General features: G+C 26.2%; 1 long non-coding RNA gene across 1 annotated transcript; it reads left to right on the top strand.

Annotated features, from left to right (window-relative positions):
• The first annotated feature begins 3,997 nt into the window (after positions 1 to 3,997).
• LOC135922714 (uncharacterized) lies at positions 3,998 to 21,434 on the top strand. The gene is made up of 3 exons (XR_010571009.1): positions 3,998 to 4,100; positions 16,288 to 16,361; positions 21,257 to 21,434. It is a non-coding gene; the product is annotated as an uncharacterized LOC135922714 (long non-coding RNA).
• Positions 21,435 to 22,725: the final 1,291 nt, after the last annotated feature.

Below are 22,725 nucleotides of genomic sequence, written 5' to 3'. Positions count from 1 at the left end.
AAGTTTAAAAAAATTATTAGATTTTTATGGTTCAAAAAATATATATGTAATATAATATTAGATATTCCTACGATTCCTTTTTATTTTAAATTATTCTTATTTAAATTTTTGATTCATCCTTTAAAACATAGCGTAATATTTTAATATATATTTTCTTATAAAAAAATATCTTACTTTGCATTATAATTTTGCATTTCCTTTAACTATATTTAGTTATAAATTATATTCAAGTTTTTATTTTGTTTCATTATTTAATTATTTTTAACTTAGAATTATTTTACCTTAATATATTATATTCAAGTTTTTATTTTGTTTCATTATTTAATTATTTTTAACTTAGAATTATTTTACCTTAATATATTATATTTTATTGTTCACATTTATTTTATCTTTAAAAATGTTAACAAATTTATATTTTTTATTCATATTTTACCTTTTTATATATTATATATCTTGATTTTGATGCAGGAAAATATTTTTATTTTGTTTTACGAAAATTATAATTACCTGAATGATATTTTAAATATAAGATAAATTAAATTAAATAACTTATACTTGTCCGCTGCTTCACTGCTATGATTAATTTAAAAAATCCAACTAAAAATCTCGAATGAATTAATATGATTTTAATCGGAATGAACTAATACAAATATAGAACAAAATCTTTTTAAAAATATAATTAGTATATAGAATTTTACTTCATAAAATTATTTTAAATAATTATCTCAAATTTCACGAGAATCATTTAAAATGTTTTGAATGACACTTTATAAATTTAAAATAATGCCTTGCGTGACAAAATGCATTAAGTATTTGTAAATATGATGTATATTCGGATAGAATAGGAATAAAATTCTAATTTTTTCTTTCTCTTTAGCTTTCACCTTTTCTGGTGGTAAGCTCCTTCAACATCTCTCTCCACTTTATGTTATTAATACAATCTCTTTTATCTAATTTATACTTGTTAAATAATATTAACTTTAAAAAATTATTTTTTTTTTATCCTTAAGCCATTTATGGCGTAACTTAAAATTTCTTTTTGTTAAAAACAACTTTTATATTTTAAATCAATTTGTTTGTAAACTAATATTTTATAAATCAGTTTCTTTCTTTTTGTTAAAAAAACAACTTTTATATTTTAAATCAAATTGTTTATAAACTAATATTAAAATTTTATATTTTATAAATCAATTTACTTAAACTAATGTTCAATTTTTTATTTTTAATTTTTTTAAAAAAGATCAATTTATATAAATTACATTGTCAATATATATAGCAAACTATTTTTGAATATATCATCAAAATTTTTTTTTAATCTAAATTTCAATAAACTTTTTAATACTTCTTTATATTGGTTCTAACTTTATGGCCACATTGAAGTTTTGGCCTTCCTCTTTTACGTTTGCCCATCACTTCCAAACTCTTAACTTTATTTCCTATGTAGTTCATAGGCCTTCTCATTGTGTGCCCATACCACCTAAGTCTGTTTACCATTAACGTAGTCTTAATGGGCACTACCTTTAAACTACTTAGTATTCTTGTACTGCGCACTTTATCCTTTCTTGTCCCAGCAATCATCCTCAGCATTCTCATCTCCATGGTTTGTAGACTTCTCTCGTCTGATTCTTTGGTTGGCCATGTTTCCGAACTATATAGAATAGTTGGTTGTTATGGAACTGTAAATTTTTCCCTTTAATTTGTGTGGGATTCTTTTATCAAATAGCACTCCTGATAAAAATCTCCACTTTAGCCACCCTTGATTAATCTTACTCTTTATCTCTTTTTCTATTGTGCCGTTTGTTTGTATAGTGGAACCCAAATATTTGCAGCTTTCAATTGCCGATATCTGCCATTCATTTATATCAATACTCTCTGTTTCATCTCCTCCTATCACCATATACTCCGTCTTTTCTCTATTTACTTTTAGTCCGTGCTTTTCTAGGATATTTATCCAACTCACTAGTCTTTCTTTCATTTCATCCTTAGATTCTAATTATTTTTATAAAATTCTAATTATTTTTATAAAATTCTAATTATTTTTATAAAATTCTAATTATTTTTATAAAATTCTAATTATTTTTATAAAATAATGCGTTCTATATTATATTCAGAGTTTGGAACTTCTATTAAAAAGGATTCCGATTTCGAATGTTTTAAAAAAATTAGTTCCGATTCTAGCTAAAGATTTTATTCCTGATTTTGATTCCGTTACCAAGTTCTATTAAGCAATCAAGAAATATTTAAGCAATAAATAAACTTTATAAAATAGACCATAACATTTTAAACAATATTTATAAATTACTTACACTTTTATTAGAACCGATTCCAGAACCGGTACCTGAAAATTTTAAAATAGGTTTTGATTCGGTTGTTCCGAATATGGTTATTATAAAATTTATAAAAGAAGGTTTCAGATTTTGGTTTATAAACCTATCCCCCTAGAGTTATATGTTCTAGTGCTAATTCCAAACTATGATTATAATATATTATAAAAAACTAAATAATGAAAAGGATGGCCGTGAAATAAATCAAAGATATAATTGTAATGTACAAACTGTAATAATAAAAATGGTAGTAAAAAAAACAAGCAATATACGTGGATTGCCTGCCCTAATAATATTTATAATCTTGCCCTAGAGGCCCACTTACTGAAAATGTAGCGGTGGTCATCTGATTGTCACTGACTGAAATTATATTTGATGATAATATTGGCGCTATCAACAGGAAATAACCACTCAAGAGATATAGGAGGGCTTGATTGAAAAAATATTGATTAGACAATCATGCAATTTTTATCATCTTAACTGATTAGTAGGGATATTCGTTACTACCGTCGATTTTGAATCAAATCAAATATAACTAACGAATTTCAAATACGAATATATTTAATCATTTTCGAATGGCTTTAAAATTCCATTAATTTAAATGCAGATGATTTTAGACATTACCCCTTTCTAATTTATTTAGCATATCATAAATTTATTATTTATGCTTAATTTTCTAATGTTGCAAAAAAATTTGACACATCCTTCCGAAGCCTAATGGAAAATTTTTTTAGGCCTAGTCTCAACCAACGGCACGCCTTTTTATGAATAGAACTGGGAAAATCTAACCCCATAAATATTAATTTTATTCTTTATTTTATGTTATGCCAGCAATAACCTTGATAATCTGTTATTTATCTATTTTATTTTACTATGAAAAGAAAATTAATACGAGATATTTCCTGTCTGTCTCCCATTTTTTTTCTTCTTTTCTTGTTTTTTAAATTTTATAACTTGTGATATTGAATCAGATGAAAAATGAAGAGACAAAATAACATATTTTTCGGATCTTGGGCAAGGCCAAAATTTAGGGTTAGACCAAGTCAAGTTAGGGGAGGGCGTATGACTTCATTTGTCTATCAGTTTATAATTTTCTTACCATTTAATATATAAAAATATGAATGGTTATATTATAATAGTAATTGATAATTACGTCATTTTAACATACGTGTTCATGAAAATAAAATGGATATTTAAACTCTTTTATTTTAGATTATTTAAAAAATTTATTTTGTTTTTTTACTAATACGAAAATTTTGCTGATGCTAAAAAAATTGTATTCATTTTTTTTAAACATATTAATTACTTGCTCGTTGATATATTGTGTTCATGTGATATCGTATATGAAAGAGAATAAATAGAAATTATACACGTTTATACAGTAAAACCTTTTTTTGTTGTTGATGTAATAAATGAGCCCTAGGCTAATGGGTGGTGGGAGGTTTGGCCAGGGTAATAGAATAAAAATATGATTTAATTTTTTAAAATAATTTTATTTATATTTTTATTATATTAAAAATGCTTATTTGTCAATATAATAACTAAAATATATTGTGCGTTCATGTAATATTGATTTGATATCGTTAACGAAGGGAACAAATAAAAATTATACACGTGTAATAGGTATACTAAATTAAAAAAAAAATATATATACTTATAATTAAAATTTATAACTTTTTTGTTAGGAAGATTAAATTTCTATGAACCCAACCATGATATTTAAAGTTCAATTAGTTTTTCTCCTGGTGTTGTTGGGTCATGAATTCACGGATGCAAGTGAGTACAATTTATATAATTAATGACAGGTTTCGTTTGTTACAATTATGCTATAAAATGTTTTGCAAAAATATAGAATACTTTAGGCGATCAAATATAAGTTAAAAAATGTCTTTAAAATGAGTCAAAAAAAATCAATTTGAAGTGTTTATTTTTAAATTCAGGCGTCAATCGGCAAAAAACAGTATTATGTTGTTGCTTGATATATTATACAAATATTAACGCTATTCATAACAAAGACCGCCAATTTTTTTCCCAATTTAGACATTAAGAACTGATATTTTGTTTTTTGAAGCATTCATTGTGTCTCTACACATTTTAATCGATAATCTTGGGTTTTGAACCCATTGTTAAACAAATAGTTAGAACTTAAATCATTAAAAGCGTTTTTTAAATACTGAAACACATGATCTCGGAATCGAGTTCCAACATAGATAAAGTACATACCCTGTAAATATAAAAAATTACTATTAAATTTTGAACTACCCTTAATTTATACTAATTTTTAAATTGGATTTTTCTTATATAATAAAAAGAATAGGGAAAATTTTATGGCGTTGTCTGAAATTCACAGAGTATTTGATCTATATACTGGAATCAATCAAGTTTTTCATATTAACAAAAATCTTAGCTGCAGATGATTTTGGCATTTTTTTTAAATTTTCTAAAAACTTCTGAATTGGCTGAACCCCTGCTTGATATGCATTATGACCTATTAGCATAGTCTTTGTAAATTATGTTTGCTAGATATCAATCTTCCAACTCTCTCGTTCTTTATATGTTTGTTAATTTTTTGGTTTAAAATACAAAGCATAACCTTCATAACGAGGCACTGGAGAGTGATATTGATTTATCAAAGATATATCATTGCTATTGTAGAAAAAAGTTGATTTGTAAACAATCCTTTTAAAAATTGTTACAAAAACGAAATAATTGATTATTTTTTTATTTTTTATTCATAATTTCAAAATTATTTAGTAACGTGTAATGAAGGTAAAACTCTTGAAATTTAGATAATTTTTTTAAAACTTTTATAATTTTATTTTTGTAGATACTCCTGGTAAAGGTAGGTACAAATTATAAAAATTAATATATTTTTCCTTAAAAATAAATATTGCCAACTATAGCGATTTAAGCCGATTTTTAAAAACGTCTTTTATTAAGAGCCTAAAGATAAAAAATAATATTGTAAACAGAAGATGTTATCAATAGAAGATCTTTTATTGATAAAATTATGTCACCAAAATAAAAATTGGAATGCAGAAGGATTAATTTGTGAATTATAGGAAAAGGTGGAATATTGGTGAGAGTCAGACGAGTTCCAAAGCAACTTTTTATTATCCATATTCCAAAAAAAGAAGCGATTAACCTATATCCACCAAGACTATCGAATATTCCATATGTTAAAGAAAATTTTTGATAAAGTAATGAACCGGGTATATACTTACCAACCAAATTTTGTCTAGATAGGTATTGCATATTTATAAGTGCTCAACGTATTCAATTCCTAGTTAAAATCATATACAGGGTTTCGAAAAGTACCAATCAGAAATGGAAAAGTGTAAATCATAAAGGGAAAAAGTCCAATCAAAAAAGGAAAAGGGTCAATCAAAAAGGGAAAAGGGTCAATCAAAAAGGGAAAAGTGTTAATCAAAAAAGGAAAGGAGTCAAACAAAAAAGGAGGTTTAATCAAAAAAGGAAAAGTATCAAATGAAAAATGAAAAGGTCCAACCAAAAAAGGAAAATTCCCAAAAGGAAAAGAATAGTGTCAATCAAAAAAGGAAAATTCCTATTCATAAAAGAAAAATCGTTATTTCCTTCTTATTTTATTTCTAACCTTTTGCTATTTTTTAAAGTCATTCTTAATCTTTATTTTTCTTATCTTTTCTCAATTTATTTTTCATCACATTTTTGATAATTCTTTTCTGTCTTTTTAAAAAAAATTTATAAATTTTTCCTGTAATTTTTCTTCACTTCTCTACTCCATTTTTTATGTCATTTTTTAACAATTCTTTCCTCTTTTTTTCCATCCTACATAACAATTTTTAGACTTTTTATGATTTTTTACTCCATATATTTTTATCTTTTTAACTTCAATTAATTTTTATTTCTCTTTTGCAATTAAATCTTTTTATTAATATTTTTTGAATATCAAGTTATTTCATTACAATTACTATGTATATATGTCGTAATTTTTAAAGTGATCGGAACTATCTGGGATCATCATGGGAATTAAAGGGATCCCTTTAAGAATTCAATTTTTTAAAGAATATTAATCGATAGCTAATCGAAAGATCTATTTAACTGGAAATAAATCTCTCCCCCTTAATTGGCAAGTTTAGGTCTGGTGGGTCAGGAATATTTTTATTAAAACAAAATATCGATGGGTATCAAATAAAAGATAATTTAAATATCTTTTGACTCATTTGTTATATTCGTGTACTTTGTACTTTAATTTGCATAAAGAATTCTTTTGGATTTAGTATGATAACGCGTGATAAAGTTATATTCGTGAACTTTGTACTTTAATTTGCATAAAGAATTCTTTTGGATTTATTATTATAACGCGCGATAAAAATATTAATTTGAATAGTTACGAATATTAGTGATAAGGAAGATTGAAAAGAGTATAAAAGGGCCAATTTTTACCATACTAAGGGATCTTTTAATAATTATGATTTACGAACTTAATTTTTTTTAATTTTTAATTTTAATTTTTTTTATATTATTTTAATTTCTTATTATAGTTATAATTATGTAATTAGTATTGATATTAATTAATAAAATATTCGTAATTAATTTATTTATACTATTTATTTTATTATCTAAATTCTCTCAACCACTATATTTGTGGGCCGAGACATTATGTTCTATGACGCATTCAGTCTACTTAAAATACTAAAATTTTACAATAGTTCGAATCTCCCAATCCTAAATTCTACAAACTTCTACAGTATTCATTCTTGGTATATGGGTAGGAGAGAGGCGAATGGAGGGGGGGGGGTTGTGATAAAGTAAAAAAATATTCATGACCCCCCCCCCCCCCCAAAGACTTTGACCAGCCCACTTAGAGTGATAATAAAAAAAATTTGATTGCAAAAGATAGTTTAAAAGATAAAATATAAGGAAAAAAATCATAAAACAATAAATTGTTATGTAGGATGAAAAAAGAGGAAAGAATTGTTGAAAAATGACATAAAAATGGAGTATAGAAATAAGAGAGAAGATTTATAAAATATTTTTAAAAAGACAAAAATGAATTTTCAAAAATAAAATAAATTGAGAAAAGATAAGAAAAATAAAGAATAAAAATTTTAAAAAATTGACAAGAAAATTTTTTTATAAATAACGATTTTCTTTTTTTGAAGGAGAATTTTACTTTTCCTTTCCTTTTGGGAATTTTTCCTTTTATCGACACTCTTTTCCTTTTTTGATTGAACCTTTTCCTTTTTTGTTAACACTTTTTCTTTATTGATCGGATCTTTTCCTTTTATGATTGACACTTTTCTGATTACTTATCCCCTTTTTTGGATGGAAAACCCTGTAAACACTTAGATACATACGTTCAATTTAACCATTGCGCCTAAAAAAAGATGACCCCATGTAAAAATTTATGTCAAAAATAGTGAATTGGGTGTTAGATTGATGGTGTTTCATGGTTATACCAATTTCTCTTTGTCTATTTTAGAAACCCAATTTATTCTATGTCATTAAAATAATATCTCCCCTTTTCGGCTTTATCACGAAAGATCCCTGTTCCTCAGAAATAGATGGCTACCAAAGAAAAAAAGACCTTTTTTCAATCCGCAATGATAAAGATAAAGTTCTGATGTTTATATAATCGCCTGAAATAATATTTACCATACTGCCAAAGCCTTATTTGCCAATTAAATATGACCTTTTATGTAAGACAACGCTCCTTTGCACTTTGCATAGCGTTTTAATATTTAAGATTTATAAAATATATCCAATACCTCCCCCCTCCCCTCTTCCTTCTAATTGAAATCCTCTAAATCAATATGTGTGGAAACATTAAAGACTTTTGTTTATAAAAATAAGCCACGACTTTCTGGATCTTTAGACGGACTTGAAATAAAAGGGAAGTGTGGTCCTTAATTTTGCAATAAAAAATCAATTTGGTATTCGATCAGTCAAAGATGAGATAATTAACTGGTGCACAAGAAATAAGGACTAATCCAAGATAAGAGATAAGATATACTTCGTTAATTATATTTATGTAATTTGGAAATAAAATATAATAAATTTTAAAAAAGGCGAGCGTCTCATCATCTAGCCCTTTTTTAAAAAAAAATTTCGAGGTTTGAGTTTTTTCTTATCAAATTTTATCATTTTTGATCTCAAATTTCTAAAATACGGCATAATCAAATTCTAAAAAATGATATGAACTTTTTAATAAAATTGGAAATCTCATTAAAATCATGTTATAAGATTTATAAACGCGACATTATTTTTCTCGTCACCCATATATATTAATTATTGAGGCTATGAAATCTATATGATTTTGATAGTAAGCCTCGACCTTTACCAATATTAGTGTTGACTCGATTAAAAATTAGTCTAAAATTCTTCATCTTCCTTTTAAATACATTATTTGATTCAAGAATTTATCATCTAATGGCTCTATCTAATTTGACAATATTATTTCTTCTCGATCCTTTTGAAAATATATTGTATCTTGATATTGAAAAAGTTGAATATTTATTTACACCATTTTGATTCATAGGATATTAGATTTCATAATTTGAATCTTGGTATATAATAGGAGAGATTATTAGAAAAATTGAGAAAAACTCTAAATATATGATCGGGTTCTTGTTAAAATAAAAGTTTAAGAAATGGGCCTAAAAGACGAGATATTTTAAATTATTGTAATTTGGCTATCCGGGACATATCTCAAAATTTAATTGTAATAGAAGAATTCATAAACTGAGTCATTTATTTTTATGATGAAATAAAAGCATTCGTTTATTATTTCAAATATACAATCAAAACCTATCTAATTTTGGCATTTAGCCAACATTTGACCAAAATTTTGAGTTCCAATCAAATTTCTCTTAACTTCTATTAGTGATAAATTGGGCAATTATTTTTGTCCATTCGCATCTTTTTAAAATGGGCATTTGTTATTTTTTATTGAATTCATGTATTTATATTATAAAATTTTATCATTTTTTTATAACTATTTTGTTAAATAGCATAATTAATAAAGAAAACAATATAACCAGTTTTAATTAAAAAAATTTACACTATTGAATTTCGAAATCATCATACTCAAAGACAATTTTCTAAAAGATTTAGCATTTCAAAAAGTACTATTCATAATATTCATAAATCCAAACATTATCAAAACCATGCAAATAAACATATTGTACCAAATAAACAAATAGAGATAACATTTTATTTTATTTCATATAATTTAATTTTCATTGTTATTTTGCATACGACCAATCTGGGTCCTAATGATGCTTAAATTAGATGTGTTCTCAAAAAAAATAACCTTAAAAAAATGAAGAAAAAACTTAATTAGACAATTAAACATTGTGATTAAACTTTTGAGATTTGATTAAGCAACATATGTAGTGAACTAAAGACTATTCGAGTAATAATCTCTGTAGGAAAAATGAAGTTAAATATTTCCGAAATTCTCAAAAGTATAATGATCTGGAGTTACATCATTAGAATGGGTATAGGAGAATTGTTTTATTAATGGCATTGTCATATTTTAAAACGAATAAGAAATATCCTCTTTAGTGGCTTATTCAAAAATAATATTTTCCTACAGATTAGCCAAACAGCGAGAAAAGAATTCTAGGGATATAAACGGAGCTCTGAAAGTAATCAATAATAAAGATGGGAAATTGATAATAAAGGAAAAAGAAATAATGAATAGATGGAAAGAATATTTTCAGGAGCTTCTCAACTTTAATCCCCACATACTACATTTAGATGAACACTCCCCATGTCAAAACCTTATACCATCAATAACAGAACAAGAGATAATCATATGCCTCAAGCATATGAAAAACAACAAAGTTAGGGGTCCAGATGATATTCCAATAGAAAGCCTTACTAGGAGATGATGGAATACATTTCCTCACAAATCTATACAATAAAATACTTGGGAATGAAGAGGTTCCCCAAAAATGGAGGCAGAGCTATCTAGTTCCTATCTTCAAAAATAAAGGGGACATACACAATTGTCAAAATTACAGGGGCATAAAACTAATGTCACTTTGTCTAAAACTATACGAAAAAATAATAGAAAAAAATATTATAGGAGAGACTCAGTTTGGCTTTATGCCTGGAAGATCAACAACTGATACTATCCACGCAATTAGGCAAATGAGTGAAAAATACTGGGAAAAGAACAAAAAACATGGTCTTTCTCGATCTAAAAAAGGCCTTCAATAGAATCCCAAGAAAACTTATCTGGTGGGCGCTACGCCATAAAAGGTTCCCGAAAAATATATAATAATAATACAGGATATGTATATGTGCCATACAACAATGGTCCATAGCACAACAGGTACTTCAGCAGGCTTCACAATAGCCGAAGGAGTTCATCAAGGATCGGCTCTCAGCTCACCCACTTCTATTCATTACAGTAATAGATGTATTAGCACAGTCTATACCTCAAACAGTCCCGTGGAATATGATATTTGCAGATGATATTGTGATACTTGCCGAATCCAAGGATGAAATGAAAGAAAGATTAGTGAGTTAGATAAATATCCTAGAAAATCACGGACTAAAGGTAAATAGAGAAAAGACGGAATATATGGTGATAGGAGGAGATGAAACAGAGAGTATTGATATAAATGAATGGCAGATATTGGCAATTTAAAGCTGAAAATATTTGACACTATACAAACAAACGGCACAATAGAAAAAGAGATAGTAAAATTAATCAAGGGTGGTTAAAGTGAAGATCTTTGTCTGGAGTGCCATTTGAAAAAAATCCCACACAAATTAAAGGGTAAAATTTACAGTTTCATACTACAACCAACTATTCTATATAGTTCGGAAACATGGCCAACCAAGGAATCAGACGAGAGAAGTCTACAAACTATGGAGATGAGAATGTTGAGGATTGCTGGGGCAACAAGAAAGGATAAAGTGCGCAGTACAAGAATACTAAGTAGTTTAAAGGTAATGCCCATTAAGACTAAGTTAATGGTAAACAGACTTAGGTTGTATGGACACACAATGAGAAGGCCTATGAATTACATAGGAAATAAGGTTGAGAGTTTGGAAGTGATGGACAAACGTAAAAGAGGAAGGCCAAAACTTCAATGGGGCCATAAAGTTAGAGCCTATATAAAGAAGTATAAATTAGATAAAAGAGATTGTATGAATAACATATAGTGGAGAGAGATGCTGAAGGAGCTTACCACCAGAAAAGGTGAAAGCTAAAATAAAAAAAATAAATATTTTCCATGGAAGAATATTAGTTCAAAAGGACCAAAACGCATGCAATTCATAAAAATTATGATTATTGGAAAGTAGAAATATAGGAATTAGAAATGTCTTCAACAACCAGATTGTGAATATATCGGGAATTTTGAAGAGGGTTAGGAAAGCATTGTACAAAGGCAGATTTTCAGATAATTATTTAAAAGATGTCTCTTAAAATAGCATCAGAAACTTATCAGCAGGTTTCACCTATTTTTACTCTGACTGAGAAAAAAGAATTTATAATTATCATGTTTATTTTCTTCGGTATTCTCAATTGTTAGTTCTAATCAAAAAATTGTGATTTGTCTGAATTTGGGATAACTATTTTGATGGAGGTTATTGCTTATTCTTATTTTATTGCTTTTATTCTTAAAATATAAAAGTTAAATTTGTAAATATAAGTTTTATTATGCTTACCAATTTGAGTTTTAGAATTATCATTTCTTAAATAATTTCTTCATCATAACAATAATATATCCATAAGATAAAAATAGTGATATTTACAGTTTTGGTCGTGCTGAACAACGACAAATTTTTAAAACTATTTTAAGGGTCCTATTCTACCTCAAATCATGCACTCGCTTCCGATCTGCTACATATCATACCTCGTAGTACAGAAATACCTATCTTAAAATCGTTGAAAAAAAGGCTATAAAAAATTATCCACATCGGATTAAACCAGTAACCCCTCGCTTCACTATAATTTCTACACTACTCATTCACTAGCTGTATAAAACAAACAACAATTTTTATAATTTATTAATACTTTGTCAAATGATAAATAGTTTTCAACAAAACATTTTTTTTTGTGGTTCTAAACTCAAAATAATATTATTCAAAAAGGGTCATGTTTTTAGCGTGAATGTTTGATTTTTTAATATGTTTTTATTAAAATATTAGATAACGTTAGAAATCCTTACACACAAAAAAAGTTGCTGATGCTTTATTTGCTATAAACGTTGATTGAGAAAACGTTATAAATTTCTGGGTTCGAATTTCGAATCCAGGGGAGGTCTGAAGTTAATATAGGTAGTTTTGTGTACCAAGATATGATATATGTCAGGCTGGAATTATTTTAATAAAATTTGGCCGTTGTTTAGGAAATTACTACACGATGACAGACGGTATACATTATCATACACATTATAAATTTATATAAATTGGGAAAAAATAAAAGTTTTCAAGGAAAATATATAAAAATTTACGCCGTCAACGATCTTATACTTATATTGATTAGTTATTTGAATTGAGTTTCCTAGTAATTTGTGGTCACTGAATCACCGGTAATTGCTAGTCAAAGGGCTGCACTAATATTTAAACGGCTAATTTTGTCTTGGTCGATATTATATCTTGGCTGAAATATTTTTTCGAAATTGGTTTCCAATTTATTTTAAAAAAAACGTGCTTCTTCTAAGTTGTGATATAATAATATTCATGATCTCATGACTTCAGCCAAATCCATTTTTTTGAAAAATATTGAAAAATTGTTGTGTATTAAATTATTTATTATTAATACATTCCAATGAAAAAATTGGCAGTCATATTAAATTAAATAATGTATCAGCTTCAGATGAAATAAGTGTTTCAGGTGATTCTGATATTTCTCCAAGGGCATACAAAATAGACTCTTCTAGATCAAAAAAGTTCTGCAACAGCTTGATGTCAAAAGCTCCATATTGTCGTGTAGGCTTTTTGTAGTTCTTTATTCTTGTAGCACAAGAAGTCTCAGAAATAATTATATTCAGCAAATTCTGTCTATTTGGATTTCTGAACATTTCATACACTCTATAAATTTTTTAATCATAGTTATTAGTAGAGATAAATTATAGAATTTATTTTGGTTGATAAAATTTTCTTATATCCATCAGTGATGTAAGAAAATAAACTTCATGAGATAAAATATTAATATACAAGAAATTAATATTAAAATTAAATGCAATTTTTTACTAATATTTAAAAATTCTTGCTATCTTCCCCTCTCTCATCCCCTTCTCCTGGCGCGATTGTCATAATTGGCGTTTTTTTAAATCATTTTTTTTTGTAAATTTATTATATGTATTTTTATCACTCTCAATAATCCGATTTGTTAACCTTAGCGCATTGATTTGTTTTGAGGGTTGTGAGACGCATCGTGAGTCAGTTTTTATATATATTTTGAAAAAGAAACTTTGTAAAATAATTAATATTTTTTTTGTATTTTAAAAAGAAAAATAAAGGACCCGAAAATCTTTTTGTTTATATTTTGTTTTGGAAGTAAAGAAATTATATTAAGAATTCAATATATTCGGAGAGAAGTAATTCGGTAAATCTGCACAACAGCAAAGCGATATTTTTCCAAAAATTTTGCCTCGAAAGGGGGGACTTCTCCCCTCTCCCCTATTCCCCCGCTGCCTACGTGTTTGTTTTAACCTTATAAAACTTATTATGTATAATTTTTTGTGGTTATCGTTTTTTTTTATTGAATCACTTTTTAATTTCGTGACAATTCTCATATTGTGCTAAAATAAAATAACTGAGTTTGTTGTATATATAAAGAATTGTACCATAATATCCGAAAAGCTCATTTAAAAAAAATCACTCTTTATGTGTCTTAAATTTGAAAAATTATTTCATCAAAAATTGTAGCTGGACGTTTTTTTTTATTGAGACAGAGCGATATATACTGCAAAACTAATATTATATTTAAAAAATATATAACCTGCGAAACCAAAGCCCAGCTAAAGATGTGCAAAGAGCGAGTCCCCTTCTCCCAAATATTTTCCTCTTAGGACAATCCTGGCTCCTAAGTTGTGTGATTTATTTAAACAGAATTTTTTAAAAAAATCATTAAAAAATATTTGAAGAATTTTTTTTTAAATTTTAGATTTCATCTGAGATTTTTTATGCATGAATATTATAAAGACCATTAAGAAAAATTTGCATTTTTAAGCAATTTATAAAATTTCTTTTTCAAAAAAATCTTCAAAGATTTATGTTTAAATATTTTTGAAGATTTTTTCTAACTCTAATTTAATGATAATTTTATGCAATTCAAAGTAATAAACTAGTTATTTAGGTCTATTCATATTCAAAAACGAATCGAATAGTAATGACATATGGTAAATTATTTGTTTTGTTCGATTACAAATAAAGAATTATTTAATTCTAATAAAACGAATAGTTCAAGTATTCAGCGAATTATTTAAATAATTATTTTATTCGACAAATTATTTGAACAATTTTTTTATTCGAATAATTTGATCTTTTATTGAAATTATTCTGAATAATTATTAATTTTTTTTATAAAATTTAATAATTTGTCGTTTTTATTGACAACCTATCACTTTGACATAATGTATTTAACAAGGTATATATTAACTGTTTTTGAAAGTTTTTTCGTGGTTGGAACTTTTTTGCCGTCAAAAAATCACATGCCTTACTCTGAGTTCACAGTTAGCGCAAATTCGCAATGGAGAATACAAAAAAATGAGGGCACTGCATTCACAGTTAGCACGAATTCGCGACGGAATACAAACATGATTGTATATTTTTTTACACTTAACAGCGAATTCGCGCTAACTGTGAATGCAGGGTTATAAAAGTGAATCAATAAGAAAAACTCTTTGCCTTAAAAATTGGCTTAGCATTATAAATTAAATTAATATACATTTTAATTTTGTTTATAACTTGATCGAATGTTCTATATCATCAGATAGTTATAATTTTTTTTGTTTAAAATTAGATGTGCTATAAAAAAAATTCTGTCAATAAATTTTCATATTAAATATTATATGGTATCTTTAAAAAAAAAGAATTATTCGAATAATTTGAATTAAATAAAAATAGTAAATTTTATTATTCTTACAAATACGAATAGTAATTTATTGATTTAAACAAATTGAATACGAAATAATGCACTATAAGATTCATATTCGATTTTGAATATACTTACCCATTATTAACAATTTCTATTCTATTCTATTCTAATATAATAATATTATATTAATCGTAGTATTCGTCATTGTTACTCTGCTTAAAGGTATGTATAAATTTAAAATTTAACTTTATTCGAAATTTTTTTTTTAATGTATAAGAGGGAATTTAATCATAAAATGAAACTATTTAAGACTTGTTTTCACATTTTCCACCCAATCCATAAGTATTGAAGGTATAGGATTATCACTTTAAATATCCGGTCTGGGTCTCCAACAAAGAAGTCATATAGGACATCATTCTATTTCCGGCTGACAGGGCTCTCGAATTTAAATAGAATTGGTTAGTATAATAAATTAATTCGCATCGCCAATTCTCGTTAAAAATTTTTATCTTGATTTGCTAACTTTTTATTCAGGTATACATGATTGGCATATATTTTATTTTTGTAACATTAATTTACATATTTGTTATAAGACGATTACAAGAAAGGTAAATTTTTTATTATTATTTAAATAGTTTAGAAAAAATTCAATTGATATTTATTAAACACAGAAATAAAATTATAAGCATGGGTAGAAAATGTTCATCCCAATTTCCTGTTAAAATAATGTTTTTTTTGGAAAAAAATATAAATAACCTGATAGATTTTTAATTAATAAAAATCTTCAAAACTAGACTCATTCATTTATTACATCATTTTTTGCTATAAAGCTTAATTTTACAACTAAATCCCGAAAAAAACTATAAAATTTATAATTATTTTTATATTTTATGGAGCTCCTTTTTTTTACTGCAGGTTTAGAAATCTTCGAAATATGCGCCACGGTTGAAGGAGACGAATTATATATAAACATCATAGATTTCTATGAAGTAAAACTTAGCTTAAACTTAACTTATGATTTTTTTTAAATCGAAAGATATTTTATGATTATAATAAAACAATATAAACGAATTATATTCATTTAGGAATTTCTTTTGATTTTATAAATAATAAACTAACTTTTGCTCTGTAGAGTATATATGAAATTTAATTCAATCGTCCAACATAATACCAAATTTAATCACCCTTTTAAAAACTATTAAAAATGTGGCTACTACAACTTTAAAAACATTAAATAAACATAAAAGTTTTTGTGTTTGTAAATCTTTATTATTATAACACCACCATAGAGTCCAAAATAAAAAAAAATACAAGTATTCAAAATAACTAAAAACAAAATTAAAAATCATTCAAAAAATAATCAATGAATGTATGTCTTCACAATTTTCTTTTCCGCAGGTCTGTCTTTGTTTTCCTCTTTTACTAATCGTCACCTAAAATATTACCATATATGACATCTCCCCTCTTTATTTTGGTCTATCACCTTCTTTTGATTCGATTTCCCTTTCTTTTACATTCATTTCATTCATTCCATGCTCATTGAATTCCCTCAAACCCAAATCCTAGCTTTGTAATAACTTGATTTCCTGTTGTTTTTTTCAATCTCAGCATTTGATGTGCTCGTACACCAGGCGCGTACGCAGGAATTTTGTCTGGGGGGGGATAATAAAATTTTTAAGAAATATTATTGTTAATTAAAAATACTAAGCATAAATTTATTAGGACTAATAACTTTTCAAATACACAATTTTAAATTAATGTGAATTACAAAAAAATTATAATATAAACCGGCATTGATATACTATAAAATAAATGTGAATTATAAAATATAAATTGAATATAACCACGATATGAATCACTTAAATGACCCAAAATGAAATTTAAATTTTTTGAGCCTTTAAAATACAATAAAGTATAAAAAAATTAAATGTTATAAATATAAATTAATACACAAAAAGTTTGTTAGGAATAATTGTATTTTGCATGTTTTGAGCTAATTTTTCAATTATCTATCTTTGCTTGGCGTTAAATGCTATGAATATTCAAAAGATCCAAATCATTCAATCTACTTTCAGAAGTTGTATTTCATAGGTATGTTTTTCAGAGACTTGCAGGCTCGGCCCCCGAGCCGGACCGTATTTTAATTTTTTTAAACATACTAGGATCGGGCCCGAAGTTAAGCTGTATATTTTAAAACCAAATATTTGAAATCGCCATTATTTGCTATAAAAATCAAAAATAAATATATTTTAAAAAAATTCGGGCCGGGCCTGAAAATTTTTTAAAAAAAACCCGGACCGAAAAAAATTTAAAAAAAAAATCTGGTCCGTACCCTGCAAATGGTACTTCTGCAGGGCTCTGTTATTCTTCTTAAAAAAGAGAATGTTCTCTCATTAGCTTACTAGAGTTGCTAATATATATAACCATTTTAATACATTGGGATTATAATCTAAAATGTGTTTGAAATAATGCAAAGCATCCATAGCATTTTTTGGGAAGGAATCAACCATAGTTAATCTTTTAATCATAGTTATTCAGCAGGCATCATAAGACATTTTAACATCTTCATGATAAAAATTTAACAAATATTATTCAAGTCAATGTCATGTTTTTGAAAAGTATTACATAAAATAGTTGTATAATTAAATAATGCATTCTAATGAGAAAAAATATTTGGAATAAGTATTGAATCCAATAATTTTCTTGCTTCTGAGGAAATATTTCTTTCAAGCCATTGGGATATTTCAGTAATAACATTAATAATCGGCTTTTCTAACTCCATAAAAGCTGTTACTTATTGATGGCGGAGACTCGATCTCGTTGGACAAGCTTGCAATTTCTTTCTCCCTGTTGGACAAGGAATTTCAGGGATAATTATTATTTGACTAGAGATTTAGATAAATAATACGCCACTAAAATTTGAAAAAAACGGGTAAATTACGCCAAGGAAAACTTGAAATGGAAATTAATTGATAAAATAACTTAGTAGATGAATGTGATAAATAAATGTAATTAAATATATATATGAGATAGGAATAAATATTAACAAATATAAATTAACATTAACAATAATATTTTTAAAAACATAATCCGGCATCTGTATTTTTTGGCTTGGGGGGGAGGATTTGTCCCCCTGCCCCCCCCGCTGGGTACGCACCTGTTATACACCAATGCTATGATTCCTTTTGTTATCCATCATATTTCGACTAATTAATCATTATTTCTCCATTACCATTTATCTTATTCTTCATTATTATCGTTTCTTTTGTTCCCAATTTCATTCATTTTAATCTTTTCGTATTACAACTTTTCCCCCTTCTCGTCTCACGTCAAATCTTGCTCTTTCCAACATTTAACCTCACTTTCATTTTATATTATTTCCTGTATACGTTAATGGTGGGTTATTGCGTTTAGGCTTGGTTTATTTTGATTATTGTTATTAAAAACTAACATGTTTGCGTGTTTTATATTATACAATATGATTTGCTTTTGGTTGTGTTTATAACAACATAGTATATTTTGTTTGTGTATTTTTATGTCCTCTGAATTATTTTGTTAAATATTTAATTTTTTCAATATCACGATTTAATATATACTCAGAAGGATTTATGGGCAATAATAAATGTAAATTGTATAAAGCCATTTGGTGAATAACAAATCGTTTATTGATTTGAGTCAAAAATATATCCAAAAGTGGAATAACAACAGTTATTTTAGTGTAATCCTATTGAGTCCACATGATTGTTTGCCTAGGTGAAAGTCGAGGCTTACAAATATTAAAATCATTTAATTTCGCTTTTGCCTCAATAATCTATAAATCACGTAAAATGGTATATTTTATCTCTTTGTTTTAAAAGTTATAATATAAAAATATTTGGGATTCTCATAGCTTTAGCCAAATCCATATTATTATTTTTTTATATATTGCCTAAAGTTGTTGTGTAATTGAATATTATTAATACTTTCCAATGCAAAAGGAAATTTGAATCTAATAATGACTGCTTCCGATAAAGTATCTGGTTCCGGCTATTCTAACATTTCTCAAAGGGAATTCAAACTTGGCTTTTCTAAATTCAAAAATGTTGTAACACTTAATGTCGAAGTCTTCATCTAGCCGGACATGCTTTTTGAAATTTATTTCTTCCTATAAGAAGTTTCAAAAATTATTTTATTAACCAATTTCTGACTTTTTTAGATATCTCAACATTTTATACACTCTAGAAATGTTGCCTAATCATAGCAATTAGTATATATATAAGTTAAATAGATCTTGTATCCATCAATGTTTAAGGTTTAAAAAAAAATGTAAGAAAATATACCTGGCATAAAATATTAATACAAAAGGAAGAAATATTAATACAAAAGGAAGAAATATTAATACAAAAGGAAGAAATATTAATTAACTTTGCTATATTTTAATATAGAGAACATTTTGCAATTCGCAATTCATGAAAACCTTATATATATTTTTTTTAAATTTCGCCAGAACATGTTGATTTACTTTATTTATTTGATAATCATTGAAAAAATTTATGATATAATACAATATTTCGTGAACTGATATAATTCATTAATCTTTATTTCTCATGATGAAGTTATTTATTACTTCAAATTTATCCCATAAAAAATCTAAACATTTTGCAGAGACTAGTTAGTTCATTATGTATTTAATTCGCATAATATTATAATTCTATCAACGGGTAAAATTATTTTAAAACATATCCGCCAAATCTAAGAAAAATATTCATAGGTTTTTACCTTATATACTAACCCGGTATTTCATTGAGATACTAAGAATATAGTGGATCAGCATATTTTTTTCCTACTCGTTCTCGTTTTACATATAAATAAAAAATAAATTAATTATTATTTTTTATTTTTTTGGAAATGATAAAAGATTTATTTTAAATCATAGATCTGAAGGCCTGGAACCTGATCTAGAAACCTTTCTCGATCTAGATCAGAAAATATTATGATTTTTAAAATTTGGGTAGAACTTAAAAAATTTTTTTAATTAACAATCCGGGCCGAGATAAAAAAAATTAATTGAAATTATATTAATTAATCATTTAGTTAAAAAAAATAATATCTTAGAGCGTTTATAAGGCCAAAATTATTTTAATAGGGTGGGGGGGGGGCAGAACCTAAAATGATTAAAAATACAATCCGGGGCTGGGCCTAAAATTTCATCTCTGCAGGTCTATGTTTTAAAAATGAGAATATTTTTAAGAAAAAAATTATAAAATCTACCTATCTTTATCTAATAGTAGTAGTAACAATCAGGATCACGAGAGGGTGGAATGGCGGGGGGGGGTAGTCTAGCCCACCATAATTAGGATGTTTTTGGCGGCCAAATTTTCTTTCTTATGCATTTAAAAATAATTTCTTATTCAAAAAGGTATAAATATTGCATAAATTATTTTTAGTATTACTCTAATTCAGTTATATTTATTCTTATTAATTTATTATATAACTATTACCTAATTTATATACTACGTAATTCACGAATCCCTTTTTAATTTTTTTAGTTTTTTCAAATCTTAGATAAATTTAGAGGTTTTTTAGGGCCCTCGAATTTATTTCCGCCATGAGCCGCCAAATTGGCAGGTCCCGAATAAAGATTAATTCTTCAAAAATATAGTATTTAATGGTTTTTTTTACCTATTCAAAATGGTGATTTTTCTAAAAATGTGGGGAATAAATGATTTTAAAATTTATATAAAATCAATATGTAAACATTAATATAATCTAATTCGCATTTATATCTGCGAAATATTTGCTGATATATTTTTTTTTATATAAGGAATGATTTGTAATATCGGGTTACATATATTTTTTGAATGCGCAATACAAATTTATTCATAATCGTTTCAATTGATTTTAGTATAATGTTTATATGAATGATCCCGTACAAAGACCTATATTTGTGGGTACTAAATTAGTCTATGGTTATATCAATGAATCAAGAAAACTTAACATTGGATCCAACAAAATTCCTTTCAAGCCCTCTATAATAGGAAACAGTATTGTGTTTCATTAGTTCTAGTGATTATTATTTGAACATTAGATTCTTATTAATATGGGCATAATAATATTAATTATTTATTATATTATAATCTGGTATTTTTATAGATGAACATTACATTATATGATTTTGATTAAAATAGGGAATTTAAAACAATAAATAAAACCATTGTAATTGAAGATTGTTAATGTATTAATTTAATGAAGTTTCATTATATAATAATTCCATATTATGAAATTCATAGACACGAAGATGTGAAAATTCCCTTGTTTACGATTTGTTAAAATAGAGTTGTAAGTTAATAAATTAAACATATACAGGTTGGTGTCGAAGTGAGACTAGTAATCAGACCATTAGATACAGGACAAATTCAGAAGAAAATATTTATGACAAAATTTACTAATCTTAGATCAATACTCTCCTAATAGCTTTTCGGCACCAATAAATAAAAATATTACAATTTTCGAAGATATAATAAAAAATATTCAAAAAATGGAAGAAACGTGTAGATGTGATGGAGTAAATTAAAGTTTTAAGGAAGGAAGTAAATACTTGTGTTAAATAGAGTAAATTTTATAGGTATGAATTTTGTTTTAATAGAAATAGAATGGATTGAAATAAATTAGGTATGTTTGTATTGTATTAATTTAACAATAAAATTTTTAAATTGATTAAAATGTTGTAGAAAGGACGATTAAATTAGGGAAAATAATGGGGAGGATTGAAAGAAATCACCTCTAAGAACTAAATAAGGCTTTTGTGCTAAATATTTTATCAAGATGATTATTAATGAAAATAACACATATATATATAAGTTTTATATAAGTGTAAGTAAATGATAATTTAGAAAAGGTGTTGATGAACTTTTCATATAACTCACTGGAAATAACTGGCACATTAAAGAAAATAAGAGGACACGTTTTAATATGCTGCTGATATCTAAGATACTAAAAATGTTCTTATTTATTGTATTAGAAATTGAGAATTAGAATATATCGGTATATATTTAAATAGCAGATGTTGAAATTAAAAACTAAACACAGGGTTATTTTATTAAATATTTGCAATTATCTTATAGAGTGGGACATAAGATAAGCCCAGGTTGATAATAGATTGGATATTAGTTGCTGATTAATCAAAAATTATCATATATTTGACAGATAGAGCCACAATCGATCTCGATTAGATTTTTTTTGTAAAGAATAAAATGACATTAATTGTGTAATAGCCTAAAATGAAAGGGGGGGGGGAGAAAAATGATAAGAAGATTGCATATGAAAATGAAATGTAAATTGTTTAATTAATAGTAATTTGCAGGCCAGATGTAA

The sequence above is a fragment of the Gordionus sp. m RMFG-2023 genome, chromosome 1 (assembly GCF_954871325.1).
Source record: "Gordionus sp. m RMFG-2023 chromosome 1, tfGorSpeb1-WG-v2, whole genome shotgun sequence".
Taxonomy (NCBI): Eukaryota; Metazoa; Nematomorpha; class Gordioida; order Chordodea; family Parachordodidae; genus Gordionus; species Gordionus sp. m RMFG-2023.
The sequence above is the reverse complement of the archived record's forward strand: the minus strand, read 5'-3'. Positions and strand labels throughout refer to the sequence as shown.